This window comes from Pagrus major, chromosome 4 (assembly GCF_040436345.1).
Source record: "Pagrus major chromosome 4, Pma_NU_1.0".
Taxonomy (NCBI): Eukaryota; Metazoa; Chordata; class Actinopteri; order Spariformes; family Sparidae; genus Pagrus; species Pagrus major.
In genome coordinates, this window is record NC_133218.1 from 20,845,999 (window position 1) to 20,872,068 (window position 26,070).

The 26,070-nt window shown below is 40.8% G+C and overlaps 1 protein-coding gene across 2 annotated transcripts in view; it reads left to right on the forward strand.

Moving 5' to 3' along the window:
• ankrd11 (ankyrin repeat domain 11) overlaps positions 1-26,070 on the forward strand; it is a 107,567-nt gene that overhangs the window by 29,111 nt on the left and 52,386 nt on the right. The gene's annotated exons all lie outside the window — the stretch shown is intronic.

A 26,070-nucleotide genomic window follows, 5' to 3' on the forward strand; every position in this document is an offset into this window, starting at 1 on the left:
CTCTACCCTTTATTGTCAGTCATGCAGGAGATTGTGTATGCAGGAGTTGCTTGTACCAACAGGCAGGCTGAAAGCACAGCAGCATTGAACTCTATCCACTGGAATGCATGTATTAAGAACGGGGCTTAGTGCATGCCTAACCTCTGCTTTCCTGTCCCTTTGTCAGAGGCTGTATGTCTGTGTCAGTGCGTGCACAAGTTTGTGTGTGTGTGTCTCTGTGTGTGTGTGCATGCACGAATTTGTGTGCTTGTGTGTGTGTGTTGGAGACTGTGAAAAGTAGGTCATAGCTTCTGTAGTGCAGAACTAGCATGTGTCCAATAAAAGCCCTCCATTACCCTCTCAGTCTCACTCACACACGCATTGCACATGCACAAAAACATCTCTGTCAGTGAGTGTAAATGTAGCTGAAAATCCTGATCAAATTCTAGATAATAAGCACAAGAGGACTTTTATTGGACATCATCTGTGTTCACAGCCTCCACATCAACCAAACTATGACACACCTGGATGGGGGACATAGTTGTTCAAATACCTGTCAACAAATAAGTTTTTACTTGAAGGTTGCAATCATGCATTGCATTCATGATTGGTGCAATCATGGTGTGGCGGTGCATTGAACATTACAATAGAAGCATTAAAGGAGCATGCCTGTCACATTTTGTAACCATAGCAATCTATGCTGTTTATTCCAAGTGTCACTGAAATCAGATATTTGTATGCAGGGTTCAGTATGAGTCTATTCCCCTCATTGATGTGATGTCTAACTTGACTACAAGATAGTAGGCTAACAATCTGGAGTCACAGTAGTGTTGTTAACTGTACCTGGTCAGCATAACCAGTAACAATTCATTCATGAGTGAGACTGATGTGATTAGTCAGCTGATCTAGCCAGCTATCTAGCAGTAGACCTTTTTGCACAATTGGCACTAGAACCTGACCAATATATTGGTTGGCTGATGTTATTTGCCCATCAGAGATATATTGGTATTGGCGTATATGTTCTCTGATAATCGATATGAAACCTTGTTTTTTTAGAGATTATAATGCAGAATATGATGCTTAGGGTAATTCACCTAGTGAAGTTTACTGTTTCAGTACATTGATGTCATTTTGGACAAAAAGGTTTTATTGGTAAACTGTCAAATATCCTGCCGTCTTTGTCTCAAGTGTTTGATAATCACATTTGAGGGATTTTTTTTTAACTCCTTAATATCTGCGTCAGCATCATCCCCAAGAATCGGATATCAGCCGGGCTCTAATTTGCAGCCCTAACTCAGCCACTTACAACAAATAACCACACTATTTAGTGCAGATGAACATGTTCACTGAGAAAAGGCACAGATGGAAAGATCAATCTTGGGGTTCAAATAAACATCAAAGTTAAATTGGAAAACATTTTTTTTTATTCTTTTTATCCCGTTCTAACCAACAGCTGCAACACTGGCTCATCCCCCTCTTCTGCACAAATTTATCCCTCTCCCTATGTCTCTGACTCTCTTACTCTCCTCCCACCCGCCTCTCTCTTGTGTCTGTGTGCCTGTGGCTGTGCACCAGCAAGAGCTGCTACTGTTTACCTCTCCAAGCTGCCTATATCTGCTTACTGTCAGTGGAAACCAAGGAAACTGATCACAAAGCTTATTATGGTGCCAGGAGTGGAGTACATGCTGTGTGCGTGTGTGCCTATGGGGGCCAGACACACACACACACACACACACACACACACACACACACACACACACACACAGACACACAGAGACATACACAGAAACACTCTGCCACTCTCCACCTCCCTCTCCTCATGTGATGCCAGTCACATGGTTTCCAGGCAAGCAGCTAAGTAAATCAGAATCAGACTTTTATTTTTAACTGCTTTAAATCCTCCACCTGGTCTCTGCGGTTAGCAGAACAGACTGAGGTGCCTGTTGATCACTTGTCCTCTTCTTCACTCTTGTGTTTCTCTTTCACTATGTGATGATCTTGGTGCCACTTCCTCTCAGCCCTCTCATGCCATATACAGTATGTCTACTTGCTCCCTATCTTGGCTCTATGTGGGTTTGACAACTCGCTGCTTTAGCATGAAAATAGAACCACTATAATGCACAATTGTGGTATTAGTGGTGACTAGAAGCCCCTTCACACAGACATTTTTCTATAATCTGTTGCCTGTTGCAAAGACGCTTGAATAAGATCTTAGAGCTGAAGCTGTTACATAATAAGCATTACGTTTTAATAACATGACTGAATAAAAAGGTCCTACTGCACAAGACCGGAGCATTTGCACCGGCTGCTTTGTTCAATCTCTCCAGTATAAAATCAACACTGTAAATGTAACATCCATGTCCAGTACATATAATTGTCACAGATATCAAGTATTAATGTATAGTTTAGCATTGCTGTGTGTGGACCCAGACATTTATGGACCCAGACCTTGTGTGAACTATCACTACCTTTAGATTCTGGTATGAGTAGCCAAAGTGTGTTGAATGTGTCACTCAATATCGCATATCATAATTAAAGGGTTGAGTGATTGGCTGAGTCCTTCACTGGTTGATTTGGGGCAATTCTTGTCATTTCATTTTTGCTGAACCTAATGGTCTTCCTTTGAAGACTGAATGAGAGCTGCTACTCATTGATAGATTCTTGTTCTGCAAGCTAACCCGGTAGCACAAAGAGGCCAGCGAGGGAAAACGGCATGCAGAGTCAGAATATTTTCACATCTAACTCGGATAATTAAGGCCTTATGTTGAGAGAAACCATAGTTGGTGATTGTTGGAACAGTGGAAAGACTAACTGATTGTTTTGGGGAGTTTTATTTGTTAATGTTGAGTTTGAAGTGTGTTTTTCCATGTTGATAGAACAATTAAGGTAGTCTAAGTTTGGTGAAAGCAAGGCACTTGAATTCAGAAGGTGTACGGTTATGTTTCTGTTTCATACGGACAACGTGTGTAAGAATATATTACTAAGTGACATTTTGTGAGTTTATTTTGTTTATTTATTAGACTGGAAAAAGCTAGCTTGTGGAGCATAGCGAACTCATTGCTTGCATACATCTATGAGTTTAGACTACAGGGTAGGTGGGGGTCATCAATGAGTTGCTTCTCTAGTGGCTGGTGCACTGGACAAACCAAACTACTTTAGCCTTTTTTACAGAGACATGATGCAGTGCCATGCCATAAAGACACTCCTTTACCTTTGTTTATTTACACTGAACAAAACAACAGCAGCATGCTGGGTTTCTGCTAGCGAAAGAGGTGTGACGTGCAACACAACAGCATCGGTGTCTAGTGTGATATTTTATATTCGCAAGCGCAATGGTCTCTAAACTGTGGACTTACATGGTAGTAACAATCATTTATTGTCCCTTTTGTATGGTAGTGTATCTCGTCCTCTGTCCGGAGGGTATGTGGAGTTCCCAGACCTCGATGTATCCCCAATTTCCAGATATTCTTGGCTGCTGTTCTTCTTTTTTTGAGATACATGCTGACTGCTGCTAGCTGCTTTTTAAGTCTCCAGCTTGCGGGACACCGCAAAACATGTCATCAAAATGTCACGGCCCTGTCCAATCCTGCTGCATTGCTGGCTCACTCTTTTTACACAGACGTCTACTCGGCGCCTTTACTCTCTCCTCTCTCCAGAGGCTAAGAGGCAGAACAACAATAATCCTTGATTCTGTCTTTAAACCTCTTATGGAAGAACTCCTAGGCAGAATAAAGGCGCAACAGTACTGCCATGAAGAAGCTGTGTTAACAGGGCTTTTAAAGAACCCATCTTCACATCACTAGTGTGGGGAGTGGGGGCTCCCCCACTCCTGGCACATGCTGCACCCGTACCTGTTCAACTATATTGGCAAATGGCAGTTGTTGAGCTGATGGTGGTCAGTTGGAAAATTTTAACATATTGCCAAACCCTACTCCCCTATATGCTGTAGCCAGCCATCAGCATTACCGATATCATTCTGACTGTTATCTTTCAGCGGAGGAGCTGAGAGGGGAGGTGTCTGTGTGTTCGATTTGCTGCAGATGAAAGGCTAAAATTCTTGTAATCACACCTTGTCCACTGTTTCCCTCACAGCTCCCCTTCTGTCTCCTCCTCCTCCTCCTAAGCAGGGCTTGTTCCTCAGTGGGGATTAGTGTGTGCAGCAGCTCTGAACGGGGAAGTGGGCCCTGCCAGTCACATTACATAACTCGCCCCCGCTAGTGCGGCTCGGCCTGGCCCGGCTGGAGAGACGACTATAGAGGCTTTGTTTTCCCAGCCTTCCCTTCTTCCTCCCCTCTGCTGCTCCTCCTCCTCCCCCTCTGGCAGGCTGCATACTGATGCCGTATAGAAGGAGTCTGTTTGCAGGGAACAGGCGAGGCACTGTGGCATGGAGTGCGGCAAAATACGCTAATAGCAAGCTGAATGGCAGGGAACTCACATCTTAGGCAGAGGAATTTGAGGTCTGCCATAGGTCGTACAGTTTCGGCGAGATGGGAAGCAAGGGAACGCCATACTGTGTGTTGCTCCCTGCCCAGGGGTTTCACATGAGCATACCCAGCGGTGACACAGAAGGTTAGAGTTCAGTTAGAGTCTGAGTCAGATTTCTCTAGGCTGACAGGTTGTGAGATGGTTTGTAAGTATTCCCTAATTCCATGTTTTTGTGCCATTGTCCTGTTCAGTTTCGACCACACACAAACACACTCTTCCCCACCTGGCAGTCTGCCACTGTTCGTAGGGTGGGAGTGGGAGGCCAGTGTGCTCTGTGTAATGGAGGTTCAGACCAGTTAGCACTCTGTGTGAGTAGAAGTAAGTCGTAGGCGTGAGAGTGAGAAGGATAAATAGCAGTGCATGGCAACAGTTTTTTGTACAACATCTAGCAGCATTGAGTTCAAGGTTTTCTCTTTATTTCTGTATTTTTCCCTCTGAGATGTTGGGAACTAAACTGATGAGAGATGACAAAGGACTTCAGTAGAGAAATGATAAAGGAGGAAAGTAAATCAGGACCAGAAGACACTTGCTGTTAGAAGTATGAGCAGTAGTGAGGTTCCAGATTACCACTTTCAGTAGATAGTGTTCAAGACGTATATTTGTTTCTTCTGATTTTAATCCAAATAACGTGCCTATAATCACTGTAGAAGCATTTTAACCATTATGCTTTCAAGGTTATGAATATGCTTAAATTTGAAAATATTCTTTGAAAGTTGCTTAATTTCAAAATGATCTGGTGTTTCATCTACATGACGTTTGAAATGAAACAATCATTGTCATATTTGTTTGTGTCCTGGCGTTGAAATTAGCAAGCAATCATCATGATTAAAACATATAATCAAAATTACCAAAAACATGAATTGCTGTGGGTTCAAAGGAATTCTGTAAACTTTATGTTTTTGGCATTGCATACAACCTGGAAAAAGTAGCCTCTTGTCAGTCTCTTGGATTGTCTGTAATGAACAGAAGGATTCCTGCAATAGTACATTTTTGAATGTTTTAAACTAACATTTTACATATTGCACCTTTTACGTAAAATTATCAATAGAATGCGAAGAAATATCAGTTAGACAGTTGCAAAGATTTCTACTGAATTTAGCATGCTAACCAGCTAGCCCATAGCCACTTTGTACCTCAAGAAGTGATAGCCTGAGTAAACAACATCAACACTCTACCAATGTTGCAAGCTCTCTGTCCGGGCAGAGTCAGCTAATATGAGCATGAGCTGCACAACTACCTGAGCTAACTAGCTAATGGAAGCTGTAGTTAGCAGCAGTTAGCCATCACCCTGGTGATATGATGCTCCCCATTTTGTTTGGAGAATGAATTCGATAGGTGGCGGATTCTTACATATTGCATCTTATTTTTTTATTTTTTGCATCTTTATTAATCTTTAAGGTTTTGATTATTTTTATCAGTGTTAGGGAAAGCATATATGTATAAGGACCATAAAAGCCACCTATCTGTGTTTTTACAAAGAAATCTAATGCCTTGGCCAAGAAATGTTGATACTGTAAGCATATCTTTGGTATCACATACGCTCCTTCTGCTGTCTAAAAATAAATACAAATAATGTGGTTAAACAAGTGTGATAAAAATACTCCAGTATCTACTTTCTAGTCTAGTATCTCTGCTCAGCCATGAGCACAGGATGTCTGTTTGCTTTCATCATGAGTTCTTTTTTCTGCTCTTGCTGGGAGGTCATAGTTTCTTCCCAATCACTGTTTTCCACAAGCTTAAGTACATGTTAATACATGCACGCACAAACAGGATCTGTACCTGATGGTTAGACTGTTTTAGACTCACTGCTGCTTTATGATGTTGGTGGTCTATGAATTGCCATGTATCTATCTACTCATTCCGTCATCAACATGAGCCCTGTATTTAAGAGAAATGGCCTTTTTCATGTCACAGTCTCTCTGTTTAGTCATATCCGCTCCTTTCTCTTGTTGTAATTCTAATTCATCTTTAGCATCACTTCCATATATGTGCAGAAGCTCCTTCTTTGCTTTGTTTTTTTGCAGTGTGGCTCTTGGCATGGCACTCAAGTTGTTTGGCTACTTTTAGTTAGGGCTATACTGAGTAGCTGACGCTTTATTCATTATGTTGCCTTTTTTTTTTGCATGATAGTTGATTGAGTGTCATTCTCAAGTTGTCAAATACTAACACAACTTTGGACACACCCACCAACCCGAAATCAGTATTTGACAAGCGGGGAATGAGACTCAACATTCAACTGTCTTTGTCCAGACTCACTCCACGTGTAACAGCCCGGTTTCGCAAAAATCCAACAGCAACACAAATACAAATATATAACCATATGTTGCTATTCTCCAAATCCACCATTTGATTTGACTTAAAGCCCGTGAATTGATTTGATTTTCAATTACAATTTTTGGTTTAAGCACTGATGGTTATGCTATTGTTAGACTGTCATATCTGATTTTTTGACAGATTGGGCGATTTGGTTGTAGTTGGTATAATTTATGTTTTCACTATGCATCATCTATACGGCAACAGCATGCAAGTAACTTAAAAACGGATATGGATTGTAGTCATAACAAGTATTGATGTATTATTATTGGTGGTTATCCGGTGTTCACACGTTTACATTGTTTGATAATATTATTAGTGTATTAATAAATTAATAAATTGATGCATATGCTATTCTCCAGCTCTACACATAATATTGATGATTTATAAGTTTATACTGCTGCTGTAGTGGGTTACTTCAATGTCACTTTTGTTAAGGGCTTCATGCAATGCCTCCAATGTAAATGTAAAATTGGAGACTGTCGAGGACTCTTTGTCTCTACTTTGCATTTGTATGCTATCTTGGCTTCATCTCCGCAGTCGGGAATGGGCTTGAGTTTACTTTCAGTGTGTCAGCCATGAGCCAAGTTCCCATCAAAGCGTAGTTGCTTCACCAAAGACTGTGTTTAGATGTGACGGCTAATTTTAGAGCTGCTAGGCCCTTGTCCAAGGTGGGGGAGGATAAGATAACATTGAAGTAGCCCTCCCTCCTTACACAGTTTGGTTTTGTTTGTCCATCCAACAGCCCTCATTCAACCCCTGTGGCTGTTCTGCACTAATACAAATATTAGGTGTTGATAATATGTACAAATACAAATTCTGCTTAGTCATTTTTTTCAAGTCTCAGTTGGTCTTGGGTCTCACTGAGAAAAGCAAGGAGGAATACTTTCACAGATCAGTCAACAAAGTTTAGAGTAAAATGGTAGTTGTACCATTACTATTTATAATGTCATGTCAAGTATATTACTGAAAAAGTGACTCTGCAGAAGACGTACAGTTGGCCAAACAGAGATTAGCCGTCTGCCTGGGGGAGTTTTCCAAAGTGGGATGTTTACTTTAAGTTAAATATTTTCACAGAGTTACAGCTAAGCCACTCATGATTCCTTCTTGGCGTTGCTGATGCTGCCATCAACTTGAAGACAGTGGACATTTAAAACAAAGGGACGCATGCTGCCTTATATAGTTTTATGTCTCCACATCGGCGTGTAAGAGCTCAGCCCAGATTAGCAGCTAGTTTGAATTGCTAAACTTAACCATATGTTTGACCGTGTCAAGTTTCTTCAGGAAACTCTGCTCTAATCTTTCACTATATTACAATGCAGTGCTAGTCAATGGGCCTCTTTTTCTAGGAAGGCAGTCAAAAGCATGCAGGGCTAAAGACTGAATGAGAAGCAGCTAAGATCCCCACTCTATGGTTTCTAGCCCTAATGGCAGCGATAATGGAATGATTTGTTTATGTCAGAAAGGCATCTGGTTTCAGGAAATTCAGCCCTGAATGTTATTTGTTCATTTATTTATTTATTTTATATGCCAGTGATCTAAATTCCATCAATTTCAAGGCACACACACACACACACACACACACCCCTACAAAACACACACTTAGGCACTCATTCAGGCTGCACAACACATGAAAACTATACATAGGCCATGTGGCAAAACTGTCCCTGTCTGGCCCTACTCTCCTGTCCCTCTCTCTGCCACAGAGCAGTGACCTTGGTTTCAAGTAGCTGTACTCTGTTAGAAAACCAACACCTCTCCCGGGATGGGCTGACCTTGTTGTCTGACATACTGTAAGTCTGCACGCCCCTCTCTTTCTCTCTATCCGTCTCTCTCTTATTCACTCACATCAGCAGCCTAAACAAGTTCTTCTGTGTTAACTTTGCCATTGCAAATCCGGTACAGTGCACTGTATAGGAGCAGGTCTCTTTGTTGTGTTGTTTAAATACAAAGACGGAATAACTGTGAGGGTTCAGCAGGTTTGGGCCTCTCCCTTACCAGGTGTTCCTTCATCAGACAACCTCTCCTATCATAGACAACATAGTCCTTTATGAGGGTGTATACAGCAGTGCAAACTGTTGTCCCCTCCCTTTATGCTCCTACCTTTGATTCCATGCAGCTGTCCAGCTGTGCACAGTCCATGGATGGGTCCAGGCATGTATATACGTTTCATCGTAGGGCCAAAACGGAAACAGTGTTCATATGCAAAGCCCCGTCCATGTTATTGTAACCTTCACATTTTATTTATGTATGGTTAGGTTGAAATTAGTTGGAACAGGTACTGACACATCAGTAGATTACCTTTTAGTGTAGCTGCAGGAAGCAGTAGGGAAGGCAAATTAGAAGTCTATGAAGTTCAGTGTTTACATGCACTTCAATTATAATCAGAAGGAATCCTCCAGTTATCCCAATTGTTATGTAAATACTGCAAACAGGTTGTTATATAATGTACGACCATTATCAGAGTAAGGGTATCTGAATTAATTGAACCTGGATGCTCAATTTTTCAATATACTCATGCTTTCTTGCATACTTATACCAAAAGCAACGTCTATAGAGGTCCAGTCCACATCAACCTCCATATAGGCCTTTACTGTACTCTTTACTTTATTCTGTACTTTACTGTACTCTTTGCTTTATTCTGTACTTTACTGTACTCTTTGCTTTATTCTGTACTTTACTGTTCTCCTTTGAAACATTTGAAAGAGAAAAATGTTGTTCCTGGTATGTCAAAAGTGCTCTTTTAGCCTAAAAAGGCATCTGAGTGGGCGGGACAGTGTACATGTTTGACAGCTGAGTGTGCAGCAACAGAGAGACACAACATAAACAGAGTGGCCCTGGTAATTGTAAGTTACACGACAGATATTAAAATATAATCCAAACAATTTCCCATCTTAGATGAACATTTGAGATTTGTAGGTAACTTGTAAAGCTGTTGAAAATGCCACAGCTGTCTAGCCAACCAACTGTTTAACCTGCAAAGATGATGTTAGCGGATGTATTTTCCCTGGGAGGTGTTTGTTTGCTTGCACGTTCAGCAAGCCAAGGTGAAACACAAGGAATGTGTTCATGCTTGTAGATAATGGTGAGGTTGAGTTACGGCAAAACGTGTGGATGCTTCTATCAAACTTTTACCCTGTGTATTGTTTCAGTCCATGTAAACATTGGAAACATGCAAATGAGGAAAATGTGTACTTTTCTCATAGTTTGTTCAGTAAGAATGAAGTGTTAAAGATATTTTCAGGTGTTTACTTAAATGTATTGGCCAAGTTTGTGGCCCAGGGTATGAGTATGTTGTTGATGGCCATCTGGAAAACCTTGACTCTTTTATGTATATAAAAAGAAAGCTGTGCAAAAATGCTCAAATCCATCAGCGTTGTGGGTTTGATGTGTGCTGTCCAGTTGTGTGCATGTGTTTATGCTTTGCTTCAGGCTGCAGGCTGTGTAAAAGCTGGTCTGGGGCCAGCAGCCAGCCAGGAGGACAGACGAGGAAGCAGATGGATCTGTTTGGACTTAACCCTTCCCACGCCACTTCATCCTCCCGGCCCTCCTCTTCCAACCTGCACGTCTCTCTGCAGAGTAGAAGGAAGGGAGCAGAGTGGGAGTGTGTGTGTGGTTTGGGGGATGGGAGGTGTATGTAATGCCGCTAGTACCAAACAGAGAAAGCAGGAAGGCAGACAGAAACCAGAGAGAGAGAGAGACTTTGCCTTTGCAGTCCTTCTCTTACAGACTGTGTGTGTTGAACTGTGCTGACATATGGCTCCTGCCTCCATGTTGGAACTTCTGGTCTGCTCCGTTCCTCTGTTGTCTCTCCTCAGCTCTTTTCTCCCTCTGCAACAGTCTGCTGTCTGCTCTCTCAGCCAAACCAGCACTTTGCTTGTTTGTCCCGTTAATGTCTTGCCTTTTCTGGGATATAAAGTCACCACACCCTGTGAAATCCACTGGTTGTCGGGTGACTGTTTTAGCCACTCAACCTCCTACTTTCTTGCTGTGGCTGCCTTTCAGTGGTAGAGGTTTCACCTGCAAACATATAATTCTTGTTGGTTCCATGGTAAATCCCTTTTGCCACAGACAGACTCCCATCACTATATACAGTACACTTTTATGACTTTTTTAAACATTAGTATGCAGTGTGTGGTGAGAGGTGGTTTGATTTTGACCATGCTGCTCAGCAAGTTGCATGGCCAGGCTAATATGTCAATAAGCATGCTCTATAGAGGGTTTGCAAGCGATGTTACTCTATACACAAATGTCAAAAAAGAAATACTCTTACTTTGATTTTCCTTACTAAACAAACAAAAAAAATAGTAATTGTACACTGTCTGAATTAAAGTTTCCTCCTTTACCAAACTAAGATGAGCTTAATTGTCCCGTTAACTCCTTGTAAAACACATTTCATTCAAACTGGACATAAACAAAATAAAAGTTTCTAACACAGATTAGTTTTGCTTTCCACAATCACCTCTGGTTTGGTTGAAATAAATCCTCAACTCACCGAGCAAGATGCGAAAACATTCCAGCTCTATGCTCCATTTCACCTGCTGCTGATGTCCGACTCTCTGTCGCTTCTTTCCTGCTGCATGCCTCTCCCATCCCCGCCTGCCGTCCCTTAAATCGGTCTGGCCAGAGCCGCTGTTTCACCTCTGTACCGTATCCTCTATTGTCAAACTGACCTCCAGCAGTCATGAAGGCTGTGTTTAGTCCCGGTTCGGGTCAAGCTGTGTTAACTCTCACACCAGGCAGTTTTTTTTTTTATTAACATGCATAACATCCATGTGCTTTTAGTGTTACATAAACACTCACACATTAAGTGTCCTCAAACCATGGACTGTCTAACTAGTTCTGTGGATCATTGTCCACCCTTACATTTTCAAAATGTTTGTATGTTTCCACTCAGTGGTATTTGGGGCACTGAATTGCTTGAAAATGTGTAAGGTTTGGCAAGATGTGAGGGTAGAAATGGGTCTACCAGAAGAGATTTGGCAATATGTTCCTACCATTTGAGCTGTCCCTTCTTGTGTCTTTGTAGCAGATCTGGGGTAGATACTCCCATGATCTTAAGAATTCAGCTGCCTCACAAAGTATCAGTTGGTGGTAGTAATGCACCTCTAAGCTGGTTTTCTAACTACTTCAGACAAGTAGTGTGACAAGAAAACATGGAGGTGAGATTGGACATTGAAAGTGTAAATACATTCCACAGCCAACCCAAGATCAGGGAGAAGACCTTGTAAGCAAAAGGGATGCAACTGTTGCTGTGTGAACATGGTTTGAATTTATTAAAGTTGACATGTAATCGTTACTTAAACCATTTCCTAATTAAATGTACGGAACAATTAGTTGTGATTTAAACGGTTACATGATAGAAAAGTAGATATACCATGATGGAAGATTTTGGCAATATGACCCACCCCTAATGTGATATGCATGCATTCCCTCTGTTTGAGGCATTTTAGAGGCACAGATTTGGTGGAGGAATGCAGGTTTCTGGTTTAATTGCAAATCAATGGTCGCTGAGTAAAGTTTCTGGAAGACACCCTCCCTGCTAACCAGCAGACTGTAAATGGAAAACCCCGAGGGAAGATCGATACTTTCTCTGCCTGTTGATGAGGAGGGAAGCTCACTGTGTGTATGAGTAGTATAGAAGAGATGCAAGAAATGTTTTTATAGAGAAGAAGCCTTATATTGTGCCCAAAATCTTGCCACATCTTCTTGTAGCTGGGCAGGTTGTTCCACTTTTGTCTTTGTGTCTGCTTAGCTATCCTTCAGGTTTTTGAGGATGGCAGAAATGGACTGACTTGAATCCTCGGTCTCCACATAACATACTGGCTGCTCTTGTCCACTTCTCTTTAGTGGAGCGTGCAGCTGTGGGCCAGTGAATGATGTCATCTGTTGCTATATGGTAACAATAGCTTCAGTTCCCCTTTCCATTCCTTCCTACCACCCCTCGATTACCACAACCAGAACCCACCCTCTAAACTCAGCCTCCCCTTTGCCGTCTACCATCAAAAGTGAGAGCTGAATGTGGCATGGGGGTGGGTGGCGGGACAGACATCTGTGGCCCTCGCCGGCCCTCTCCGGGCTCCACTGCCATGGCCTTATTGTTCTCAGAGATGTAGATAACCAAAACAGAAGGAGAGCAGGAGAGTCACAGTCAAGTAAAGAAAGGGGGAAAGGGGAGGACCACTGAGGGGCAGCTTTTGTTTGGAAAAAGTGTCAGGTCTGTAGTGTGTGTGTGTTTTATGGAGTAGTTGGTGGGGGATGGGAAGACAGGAACCACTGATCTGAAAAACTTTTTAAGGATTTTTGTGCTGCATTGCATTGACAGACTCGCACCCTTTCCATCCTCTCACCAACCAAATTGACAGAATAAATGTTAGCCAAGTAAGTTCCTGCAAAGCCACAGATGAGTTCAAACTGAAAATTTTTTTATGTTGCAACTTTGTTTAGGTTAAATTTTATTTTTCTATCTTGTCAAAATGCTGTGTGTTTGCTCTGGTCAGGTTTAGGAGCAAAATCACATGGTTAGGGTTAGGAAAACATTATGGTTTGGCTTAAAATGCCTGTTTTGGTCGCCACGACCACTGATGGAAATGGTCCGACCAGTTTTGGTCACCACCAAAGCCACTGGAAATATCTGCAGGTCTCCTTAAAAAAACAGCCGTGCAAAAAACGGCTGGAAATGTCCCCAGGTGTCCTTACAAATATCCACAGGGGTGACTTGAATTGCTGCCTCTTTGCAACCTTGTTGGCTGCAATAACATTGACAGTTATTTGACTTAAGACAGTTGGTGCATTTAAGAAGTCTTAAAAGAAAACAGGTAGTTAAACTTTATTTCACATTTTGCAAAAGTGCATCAAAGAGTGTTATATTCTGTCTTTCACAAATGCTTTTGTCAAATCTAAAATCAGGGGATTCACTTGCTTTAATGCACAGAACTATGAGTAGGGCTGCGGAATTTGTTGATAATATATCATTATAGTGATGTCTTGGATCCGTCTTGGATTTTGGATATCATTATGTTGTGATGTGGCATAAGCTTTGTGGTTTTGCCTGGTTTTAAAGACTGCTTTACAGTAAAGTTATGTCATTTTCTGAACGTACCAGACAGTCTTTACCCACTTAGTCATCATATCCACATTCCTGATGATTATATATAAAAAATCTCATTGTGTTCATATTTTGTGAAAGTATCAATAGGCATCCCTACAATATTGTTGCAATATAAATATCGAGGTATTTGTTAAAAATATTGGTATATTTGATTTTGGCACCCAGTCCTAGCATTTATGAAGCACTTTAGAGGAGGTTTCAAACTACAGAGGTATATAATCTATTGTGATATAGCCTAAAAATATTGCAATATTATTTCAAGGGCCAGCCTAACTAACTGTGAGTGTAAAGTATTATCTAGTTTTTAATACACCAGATGATGGTGGGACAGGTTTCCCTGCATGTTACATCAGAGGCCAGCAGTAGACGACCTTTCAGTAGCCTAAACACGAATGTGTGCCTGTGAGGGAGTGCTGCTGGATTTGGAGATGAAGTTCATTTATTTCCGCTGCACTGATGCCTGCCAGGCTCCCACAGAGTCTGTGTTGTACAGCACTTGCCAGCTCTGACACCACCTCTCTGGTTTGACTTGGCCTTGGAGAGGACAGAAATGCAAAAATTGCATTTTTGAGAAGAAACCCTCTGTGCTCTTCGTTTTTGTAAGCGAGTTTTGTACGATGATGTACCAGTAATTTGAAAAGCCTAGAGGACCCAGTCATATTAATATCGTTTGTAAACTTAAAACATTTTGTCTCTGACAGGCAGTTGATGTTATTTATATGTTGCTACTTCTACATTGTTTCCTATTTTATTAAATTCAGGGTATTATAGACCTGTGTTCAATCCCTGTCTTCCTCCCAGCTGAGATTGAAAGACTTCAAAAATGTAAAGATGAGTAATCAAAGGGTACACATGAAAATTATAAGGATGCAACATGGCATGTTTAATGTTTGCATGTGTTTGGCCGTGAGCCTAGCTGAAAAATGGATAATCTTGTTTAAATTTGTGGGCCAAATTTAACCGGCGAGGTCTTCCTTTTCCAGAACCTCCCGCGCTTCATTATTCAACATTTGCTCCAGTTGTGGAGGGTTATATTTAGAAGTGTTGTTGGGGAAACCAACAGAAAATGTATACCAAATGTAGTCAGCGGCTTGTTTCTCTGTTTTGAATGTTTTGCCTCTCAGAAGTTATATTCAATAAGCTTCTGTCTTAATCACTCCTGTCTCAGACAATGAGGGAAAATTGAGACAATGTATGAGGCTGTTTCCCTCTTCTTCACTGTCTTAGTCTGACAGTCACCTCTACTTACATATTCGGTGTTCATTAAAACAACCTGTTTACTTGCCTATTAAAATATGATACCATTGTTATTCACATTCTTGAAGTGCCAACTTGAGTGCAGCTTCATGTCAAAATGTTTCACTTAATGCTGTCTATATCTGCTCTTGTCTACCTGATTGTCTCCATTGTACTACTGAAAAGCATTATTGCCTCACTCATTACCTACCTCCAGTGTATGATCAAGTTCCTATCTTTGCCTTGCTGGGGCAATGTGGTCTGCTGCCATCACAACATGGACTGACATCCCAAGTCTATCCCAAGCAAGTGTAATTTATTTCTCTCAGCTTGTGAAACTAGTCAATCAGTTTAACTCAAACATGTGTCCTGAAGGATGTGCCTGACACATAGATATTGAAAATGCACTCTCAGAGCTGTAGCATGAAAAAACGAAAGGCCTTTTCTTGTTGCTTTGAAGGGACATATTGATCAGTGCAACCGTATGGCTCTTGTGTTTGTTTTTGAAGTTTTTAGATGACATGTGTGGCATGGAGGCAAAGGCTGTGTCAGGCTGGTGGACATACTGCAGACAGCACTTCTTAACAGGGAAGATTAATTGTTGCTTTTAGTTTCTCCCTGTACCGCCGCATGTAGACCTTTGAGATTGAGTCACTACTTTATGCTCCCAAAGTTGTCTCTAGAAACTTAAATGTAGGTTAATGAAAACATCTATATTGTGTGATTGGCTTTATCAGCAGAAGAACACACAGAGCTGAAGGCAACAGACTGTTAGTTTCTTCATATTTTTTAGACCTTTGTTTCCCCATCCATACCACAATACAAAACTGGCATTTTGAGATCTGCCCACTCTGGAGATGCACCATGATGGGTGTGAGAACATTGTCGTAGTGCAGATGGAAGGCCAGAACTTGAAGCAGTAAGATGCCATTTCAAAATCTGCAGGCTTCGTGTGGATGTTGCCTTACCTGTAGACATCAGCCCCTCATCAGCTAGATTTAGAGCAGCTCTTTTTGCCTGTCTGCATCTGTCTTTTTTCTTTCTGCTGCCATCAGTTGTTGATAAAATGGAGGGTTTGTACTGTAGATTTTACTCTGAGCTATATGAAGCATTGGTTTTATGTTAAGCAGAGCATCCTGGTCTTCACTGATAGCAGTACTCTCCTGGACAGTTAATATATTAGCAAATATCTAACTACTATTGGTACAGTAACCTTTTTTGTTTTAGCCTCATAACTTGGGCTGCAAGATATGATAGAAAATCATGTTGCAATGCAGATTTTACGATTGCAATATGATAAAAAAAAAAAAAAAATTGCATCAGTTTTCATTTTCACATAATAAACTAATAAAATCATGATGATGTGACATTGATGTGAGTCTGCATCAAACAAATATGCTTTGTTACATCTGGAGAACAAGATTTGTAGGCCAGGACATCTCTGCAGCACTACAGTACTTTGTGCTATGCATAAGTACAAAGCATTATAATGCTGTTTTGTCACACATTTTACCTTTATCAAGAAATTGCAGCTTCTGCGATTTGGATATTGCACTTGCCATTTAGTGAATTCAATCATATTTTGGTTAATTGTGCAGACCCACTCATAACCAAAGAATACATTCAAATCAGTCCCCATCAATCAAATAATTAATGGGCACACAAACATTTGAAAAAATGCAAGAATTGTGTATTTAAAGCAAATTTGTTAAAGCCCAGTCTCTCTGCCACAGATTGCTTTTTTTTCATGGCCAGAAGCGAGAGTGACTCACTCTCATCCGCCCTCACATTCAGCGAGTGTGTGTGCTTGTGAGGAGCGAATGGCTTGTTTGTGTGACAGTGATGTGTTCAGATAAGACATCAGAGGTGTGGTGACTGTCTATTTTCTGTCCTGCATCTTTATCTGCTGCTCCTGGACACAGCTCAAAGCCCGAGACTCACCCACTGAACACTTTAGGCTTTATTCAATCTTTACCTTTGGTCAGTCAGAAATGACAAACAGCCCTGTTATTTAGATAAGTTAAGGCGACTGGACAATAGATCGAGCTAGCATCCAACATGTCTGTTTTGTTCTGTGATAGTGTCATTTGCCAGCATGTTTTTGCGTTACATTTAGCAGAAGTGTCACTCACAGCACCCAATATACAGAGACAAAGACAGAGGCTCAATATCATGGTTTATATGAATTATTTCAAAACGTTGAATGTCAAATGATATAGAGCTGCATGTGCATTACTTTTAGGGCAATAATTTTACAATTATTAAAAATACTATCGAAACTGCAGTATGGCCAAGTCCAATATCCAAAATGAAGGAACATTTTTGGATAAAGGTAAGATGCTGCAGAGATGCCCTGGCCTAAAAATGTTCTCCAAATGCAAGAAAACACGTTTGGCACAGACCCCAACAAATGTCACATCATCATGACTTTGCCATCTGTCAAAATATTTAAAATGTGATTTAAGAATTTTTTTTACCATAATGTGAAGCCCTGATTACTTCTCATATTTTGTAATCCTTGAATGCTTTTATTTAGGCCTGTTAGGCCTAAAGATGGTTGCAATGGTTGACCTACTAACGTTGATTTTCAATTGCTTTAGTTTGAGTGTCTTTAGGTATTGGTTTCAGTCATTTAAAGAGTGAGAGAGCTGTGTTTGTGAATCCAAAGTTATTTAGGTGTGTGTGCTTGAATCTTATTTCCAAGAATGGAAATAAAATCTTCGAGGTCCAGGTTTTACACTTGTGCACCAGTTTGTGTCTGCGTGTTGGTGTTGAGAACAACTAAAAATGGCAGTTTGCCCGACGTGCCAGCATTGCAGAGCTCATGACGTACAGTTGCTGTTTATACTGTCTTAGCGGTGCAGTTTTAGATCCATGGTGAATCTGAAGCTGTCCTTTGTGGTGTTGGGAGTATTGCTTTTCATCTGTCAGAATTGTTGTTCAAACAAAACAGCACTCAAATCTCATTGTTCATTTGACACCATATTTAAAGCTGATGAACAAAATTGACTTTGGTATCTGTCAATTTGTTCAGTTAGTCTTTGTACATGTCTTTTTGTAGGTGCATCCAAATCTCTTTAAATATGAAATTATATTGCATTTTAGTTCTTCTTGCAAGTTACTTTTTAATGGGTCAATTCATTCTACTAATATATTATTTTAATCGGTCTACCAGTGCTTCAATCTTTTCCATTGCTGTAGTTTTCCGGTTATGAGTGCTGACTGAGCTGTTTGTGGCTGTTAGGCTGTCTAGACAAAGCCTGTAACATTTCACCTGACTGTCCTGAGCATCTGCCATATGCTCCACTGAGATGAATATCCTACTCTTGCTAGGACTAACCCCCACCAGCGGACAAAAGCTCACGTACAGTTTATCCTACTCAATCTTTACATTCATTTTCCAGTTGAGACTCATTCAAGGCATTTAGAAAAGAATATAGAACCATTTCGTAAAAGCGGCTGGATTGATGCACCGATCCCATACACTGGATTTTCATCGGCACTGATGCTGAACATACCAAATGCATCATGTATCAGCCAGATGTCACAAATTCCCAGTAAATTGTCCGTCTTACTTAGTATTAAGAAATAGATGCAACAAATGTTTTAATTTGTTGAAATTTGTATGAGCTTAAGAAGTCCAAAATGAAAAATTGATCTATCAGTTTGTTGTTTATCAAATAAAATTCACTACTTCCATGTCAGTAAATGTCAGACTTTTCTCTGTTTTGTCTGTTTTATGTCATTGCATATCGTTAGACTTTTCCCTGAGCAGAACGATCAATTTAAATCTCTGGAAAATTGTTATGGACTCTGTACTCTTCCTGTCATCACTATGTTATGGCTTATTCTGCTTATGGAAAATAAGGTCAACAGATTAGTAAATAGCAGAAGAAAATCATCAATGAATCAGAGTAACGGCCCTAGCGCTGATATTTAATTGTGGTTGATTTTAGTCCCCTACCGCCCAAATGTGGAAACAACTTCAGCACATGATTGTGTGTAATTTGTGTGTGTTGTAAAAAACTTTATTTTGAAATGTAAAGGAGAAGTTGAAAGGAATTTTCTCTGCTCATATTCAGTCAAATCATCACAACAAGGTTGTTGTCTATCAATGCAGTTCATCTTGAAAAAATTCCATCTCAGATGTTTCCATTTTTCATATTTGTTGTAATGTGACTCACAATTCAACTTATAATTCCATACAATTCAGCTTTGATATGGAAATATGGATTATACGAAATCTACTGTTGTTCTGTCAAGACAGATTCCAGTATATGTCCCTGTGGATGCTGCTAAAACTGTCAATCTGATCTGGTTGAATGCCAGAATTGAACCTGTAAATTATCCTGCTTATGCCTGTCACACACAGTCGAAAGAAGAGGAAGGAATTTATGCTTTGACATAAAAACATAATATGATGCAAATGGAAATGGATGGATCTTTGCTCCATTTCCAAGATAGGATAAAGGCAGAAGTGATTTTTTTAAGCACTACATTTGCACCTTCTTGTCACGGTTGCTGCTGCTGGTACTTGTGACAGAGGTTTTCTGGGTTTTGCTGTCGTGGAGATCATTAGCTGGTTTCGGCTGTCCCTCTAGTATTGGTGTGATGGAGATCACCGGACCTTGAATAAACTCAAATAAACAATAGGAAGTCTAATCTCTTCTCTGTCTGACTCTCTTGAGTTTCATACTCCCGTTTTTAGCCCAGAGCAGAGTGGAATGCTAAAGTTTGGCATGAGCAAATGGTTGCCACCTTCCTATCATGAATTTAAGTGGCAAAGCTGTGAGCCAGTTTCTTAAATCCCGTATGTGTGTTTGTGTTTTTCTTCCCACACAATCGGGTCATCGAGTTCAGCCAGAGTGTAGGTATCAGACACTTACACCAGCTCATTGTTTTTCTTTGAGACCAGTTAAGCTCCAGTTTCATCATTGAGCTGATTTTTTTTTTTCTACAAAAATGTTGATTGTGACCTCATGCTCAGTTCACCTGTGCCCCAGTTGGCATGGTATTCTTCAACTTCCCTGTGCTGTGCCTCACGTAGCCAACTTGGGTGAGCTGCAGAGAAATGAGGTCCTGCATAGCAGTGGAAAAAAACACAGCACCTGTCACAGAGGCCTGAGAGAGACAGAGAGGACAGCACCTTACCAGCAATGCTCTCTCTGTATGTTTCTCCTTCTATTTATGTATCATCTATAACCCCTTTACTTAGCCAGTAGGACTGCATTATGTATCAGGGTTTTAGCATTATTATGATTGAATGTATATAATCTGCACATTATGAAGGCTGCAAAGTCTAAACAGAAACAATGAAGCCCAGACTCCACCATTTGCAATTCTTTGTTGGAGCTGTACTTATGTCCAATCCTGACTTGCAGTGTTTCAAACTCATCAGCCAACAACAACGTGGTAAAGACTGGGAGGGGTGTTATTACACTCCTTCATAGCTTTCTAATCAAAGGGAGACATGAAAGCTTACAAATGTTATTTTTATTTCTGGTAGATTATTTTCTAGATTAATTGATTTAATCATTTTGTCAAGAAAATTGTCCATCCCACTTTCTCAGTCAAAGGAAATGTACTTAGATGTCTTTTTTTTTTTTTTTTTTTGATACCCTAAAATATTCAATTTACTATGATAGAAATCAAGTGAGAATTCTGCATATTTAAGAGGCTGAGGCAGCTTTTTTTGTCCATTAGCATGAAAATTACTTTAACAATGAATTGATAATCAAATTAGTTGTTGATGATGAGCCTGGAAGTTATGTCAGTGCTTTAGTGTGATCATTTAATGACGCTGTAAGTGAGACTATTATGTATTATATCACTATTTTAAGTGACTGTGGAACTTTATAGGCTAGGCATAGCACCCCTCTGAAATGCAAAGTTATTGTACTGGTCTTAATTGCTGTTAACCTGAGAGTTAATGTTTGTGTGTGTGTGTGTGTGTGTGTGTGTGTGTGTGTGTGTGATCTAGAGCACTGACTGTCTACATGCGGTAGGCTTACAGGAAAACAACAAGCCATTTCCTCCAAATGAAGGTTCATCTTCTAACTCAGTATATGTTGTCTGAACATATCAGACAACATATATGCCATATGGGTGATATATGGCTGTGTTTCTATCCCTCAGGGACCTAAGCTTGATGTATTGATCTTCTGGTGGTGTGGTCACTTTAGCTCTGCCTGATTGAGCTTTGGATACAACCGATCCAGTTTTTGCAAAGTGTTTTGGAGTTGCATGGATTGCCCCCTTAGAAACCTTTAGTCTATCCAGTCTATCTATTATTTGATGCCGTCAAACCCTGCTTTGCTTAGAATAACAATTTGGCTTCTGACTCTTTTATTTACTTTCTGAATCCTCATATTTTAATTCCTGGGGAACGTGACAATTATAGAAATTTTCAATATGGTCTTAGACTTTTGGACGCCACTGTACCAGTGATAGGCCAATATCGGCCGATAATGTTGGCCAATTGATCTATCATTGGGGCTCTAGATTGTACATTGTTTTATGTTCAACATATTTTATTTAACATTTATATGTGTATATATGTAAAAATATATAATAATATATGTAAAAAAATAAATAAATACATTGCAGGACAGGTAAAAGGTGGTTACAAACAGATGTCGTCACAGACTGGAAATTAAAAGACAAAACATTGCAGTGAAGCACATCCTTGTTGCTGGGAAACATGAGGTGGATAACTACTGCCTTGTGTTCTGCCCATTTTCATAGTTTGAGCAGGGTAGAGTGATGTGTTTGTGTGTGTGTGTAAGTGGGTGGATGGGGAGGCTAGGGGCTGGTGTGTCCTAATGGAGCTGGATCCGTACGTGATCAGGAATGAGATGAGTTAGATCTGCTCCTCACCTGTCCTGTAGAGAGGGGGTAATACACACAGACAAACCCACATATACACACACAGTGCATCAAGGCAAGCCTGCCCTGAGTGCTGGCGGGATAATCTGATGAATCTCCCTAGCAGCATGTGTGCCCACCTGTTAGTACAGCCCTAGTTCCCACTTCAATCACTACCACATTACTGAGGGGGTGGTATAGTATGTGTATGTGTGGATGAGTGTGCATGTGTGGCTCTAGGAATGTAAAGCCAGTTAACTGTGGATGCTGTTGACTGTTGGTTAAGGTGGGCTGGGTACAGGATAATGTAGGGGTAAAGACGTGTGTGCATTGCTAATTGATAGGAATGTACACACGCATCCAAACCAAAAAATGGAAGGTGCTGGGTCAGAAATGAGCAAGCCATCTTTTTTCATTCATTGCTGATTGAACCTCATATATGTGAAGATTGAGGTGGTGTTGTCTAATATATGTGCTGTGCATTTGCTGCTTTTGTCAGAAGCAAAGTGGTTCTGCCTGATGTGAGGTATCTAATCTCCTGGAAATATAACAGAAGTCGTTTTTTTCTAACTGTATCGATAAAATTCAATGATTTCATTCATTTATTCTCTTTGCATATTATAGGAGACATATGCTAATTTTCAGGTTCATAATTTATTTTGGGTTACTACTAGAATAGGTTTACATGCATTAATGCTCAAAAATCAGTTTTCTCTTTCTGTCCACTGCTGCAGCACTGTTTTTCCCCCCTCTATCTGAAATGCTGAAAAGTGCCTGTCTCTTTAAGGCCCCCCTCACCAATACCCAAGTCTTCTCTGATTGGTCAGCTCACACACGCCAGAGCCAGCACTGCTTACAACAACAGAGCAGCTGTGCTAAATCAATTCTTACCACTAGGCATCAATTATGAATATTATTATGACATACCATTATGTCATGGTGACATAGTGTGATGTCACAAAGTCATGAAATTAAAGATGAGACTACCGACATTTCAGAGGCAGTGTATTAGTGAGCTTCTGTCGGTGCGGACTCTCAATATCTTTTACAAGCACCGGAATCTATATAAAACACTGAAGGAAAGTAAAAAAACGAAAAAGCATAATATGGCTCCTTTAATACAATTTTGAAGATGGACCCCCGTCGTGTCTTAATCATAATATTTGCGTTTCTGCGGTTCTTTATAATTAAAACTGGGGGAGAGTCCATCAAAAATGTTGTACCAGCCACAGTCCAGTTTGATTTTGCTTCTGCCATGTTTCTGTCCCTCCTGCAGTATCATCTAATGTTACCCCCACGTGTGGCACACGTGCACAGAAAGAATGTGTTTATTCCAACCTGAGAGAAACTATGAGATTAAGTGTTAGCGTATCAACCCAAAATGTTTTCCTATTAGAGGGGTTAATAAAGATTGACACCCGCCCTCTTGATTTGATTGAAAATGTGTTTGGATTGGGCCATATTGGATCAGTTTCTTCTGATATAGATGTTGCGTATGTTTGTTTTTTTTTGTGATTGAGCTATTACTGTAATTATTAACGGAATGTAGCCTATGTTAGCTTTGAAGCATGCGGAGTTGAATTATGAACAAGGATGTCCAATCCATGTCCAATGTACCATCCAGGGCTCTGCTACAGAGCTGTGTGTGACGATTGCTAGACCAGCCAAACCTCTGAGCTACTCCCCACTAACTGCCACTTCTCTGGAACGCTACTTAATCAGCTACTGTTTTTAGTCTAGAACAGAAGTGGGCAAACACTAACAAGCTGGTCTTACTCCTGGTGGTACGGTTTTAAACCCCAGTAGCTGAGTTGTATAAATTCATCATCATGGTAGCTGGTGAGGATGGCTGACAGCTGTTGAGTGTAGAATATGGTTGCTGACCAGCTGCTTTCCCTCTATGTGTTTTCTGCTCAGGAGAACTCTTGCTTATTAGTTGTCACAACCCGGCTCAAGAAAAGACATAAAATGGGAAAACTATTTTTGAACAAAACCAATCGACACCAAAACATGTGGGATTATAGGCTGTTGTAAATCAGTGTTGTCTGTGCTGCATGGAAGCTGTTTTGTAAAACTGAATCAGAGACTGGCTAAAACCAGCTTATATAGCTTAGCTGCTTGTCAGGCCAAGTGAGCAGAGTTGATGGTGACCCTGGTGACTCTCCCACATCCTCCAGGCTCCTTCAGACACAGGACGAATACAGGAAGCAGAAGAAACCTGTGGAAATAGGGTAATTAAATGATACATTCCTGCTCACTGCTCCAAAACACCATAAACCCTCCTCTTCTGCATCACACTTATTCCACTCTGTGTCAGCCTCCCTCGAGTTTTACAGAGCAGCCCCAACAGCAGCAAAGGGGGGATGGGTGGATTGAGGAGTGAGCAGTGATGTGGATAACGAAAAAAGCATTGGACAAAAAAAAATAATTAAGAAGCGCTAGCTATTGAGTGAGCTGGTGAATGTTGAAGAGCAAATGAGATAAAGCTGTGTCCTTTTTTTCTTTCTGTGTGTGGTTGCTGAAACTGTTAGCTGAGCGTTTCTAGGCAGAAGTAACCAGCATACACTCATTGGTCTCCTGCACTTCCCCTCTACCGCTCAGTGGCTTTCACACTCCGCAGAAACGTGAGCCTGAATAAATTGTCACACGCTCACAGATTATCTTCCCAGGATGTTATTTTGTGCAGGGAGGATGTTTGAAATGCCAGTCACAGACACGCTGCACCCTCCCCCATCCTCTCTCTCCCACACACACACAGTCTTTTATAATGTACCGTTGAGCAGCAGTGGAAGAGTGCAGTGTAGTATTGTAGAGCTCTGCAGGGCTTATTTTTTTTGTGTGTTTTTTGAAGTGTGTGAGCATGCCGACGCACATTGTGACAGTGTGGCGTAACGAGGTTACACGTGAGCTGTTCTCGCAGGGAGACTTTATGGAGAGGCTGATTTACAGCACAGCTATTCACACCACCCTGCTTGTTCCTCCAAACCCTCCCCTCCGTCTTTCTCATTGAGCATCTTCCTCTTTATCTCCTTTCAGACCCTTTCTAGTCCTTTCTCTCCAGCTCTGTCCCTTTCCCATCCCTCCCTTTTCTTTTAAAAAAGCATCCAACCTCTCAAGCTAACGGGGAGAGATGAGCCATCTGAGGCAGGGAGGGAGGGAGACTGAGCTCGGCCGAGGCATTGACAGAGTAGTGAGACCCAGCAGGGGTGTGAGCAGCTAAATATAGAGCGCCTCTTTGGAGCGGTGATGATGTCACAGGCCAGAGAAAGAGAAGAGAGGCAAACAGGGGAAAAAGAAGAACTGCGAGGCTCGGAAGCAGCAGTCACTTTTACAGGTTGCTAGTTAGTCATGCGCTGGATCTCTCAATATTTCACTTAAAGCCATACACAAAGAGATGTGTTTTCAATAAAACTGAGGCAATAGAAAATAGAGCAGCCTGCTTTTTGATGTTATTATGTTTCTTTTAAAAATGCTTTTAGAGTCTTTTTTTGGGACATTTAAATTTGAAAAAGTGCATGATACAGGTACTTTGTATTATCATTGATGATGTTGACTTTTATCTCACAGTAGACATTTCAAATATAATATTGTTTCATTGTTTCATTTCTACAAGGAAACCAAAAATTGTGACATTATGTGGAGAATTGCAACTCCTAATTTATTGAATATGTTTAGGAGGCTACCTTTGTAGCACAGCATATAGTCCTCTCAGGTCTCTAGCAAGAGATAAGTGTGTATATATGAAAGCATCTGCTATGGGTCGCAAAAGAGGAAATGCAACTTGGTGTACTGCAGCAAGTTCTACGTGCATGCACACATATAAAAGCCTCTACTTCTTTTCTCTGCTGGGATTATAGCATAAAACAGGGCAAATGATGGCTACTAGAGAGAAGTGTTTTACGTAGTAAGTAGAATGTGACTGAAATTTACAGTAAGGTGCATGTTACAGTGAAAGGAGCGAGTGCAGGGTTTGCTAGTAATCCAACACAGCTTTTTTATAAGTAGTATCTTCTGCCGGGTCAGGTCCAGCTAGGCTTTTATTGCAATGCGGCAGCTGCAGCACAAAGCCAGGGCCTATTCCT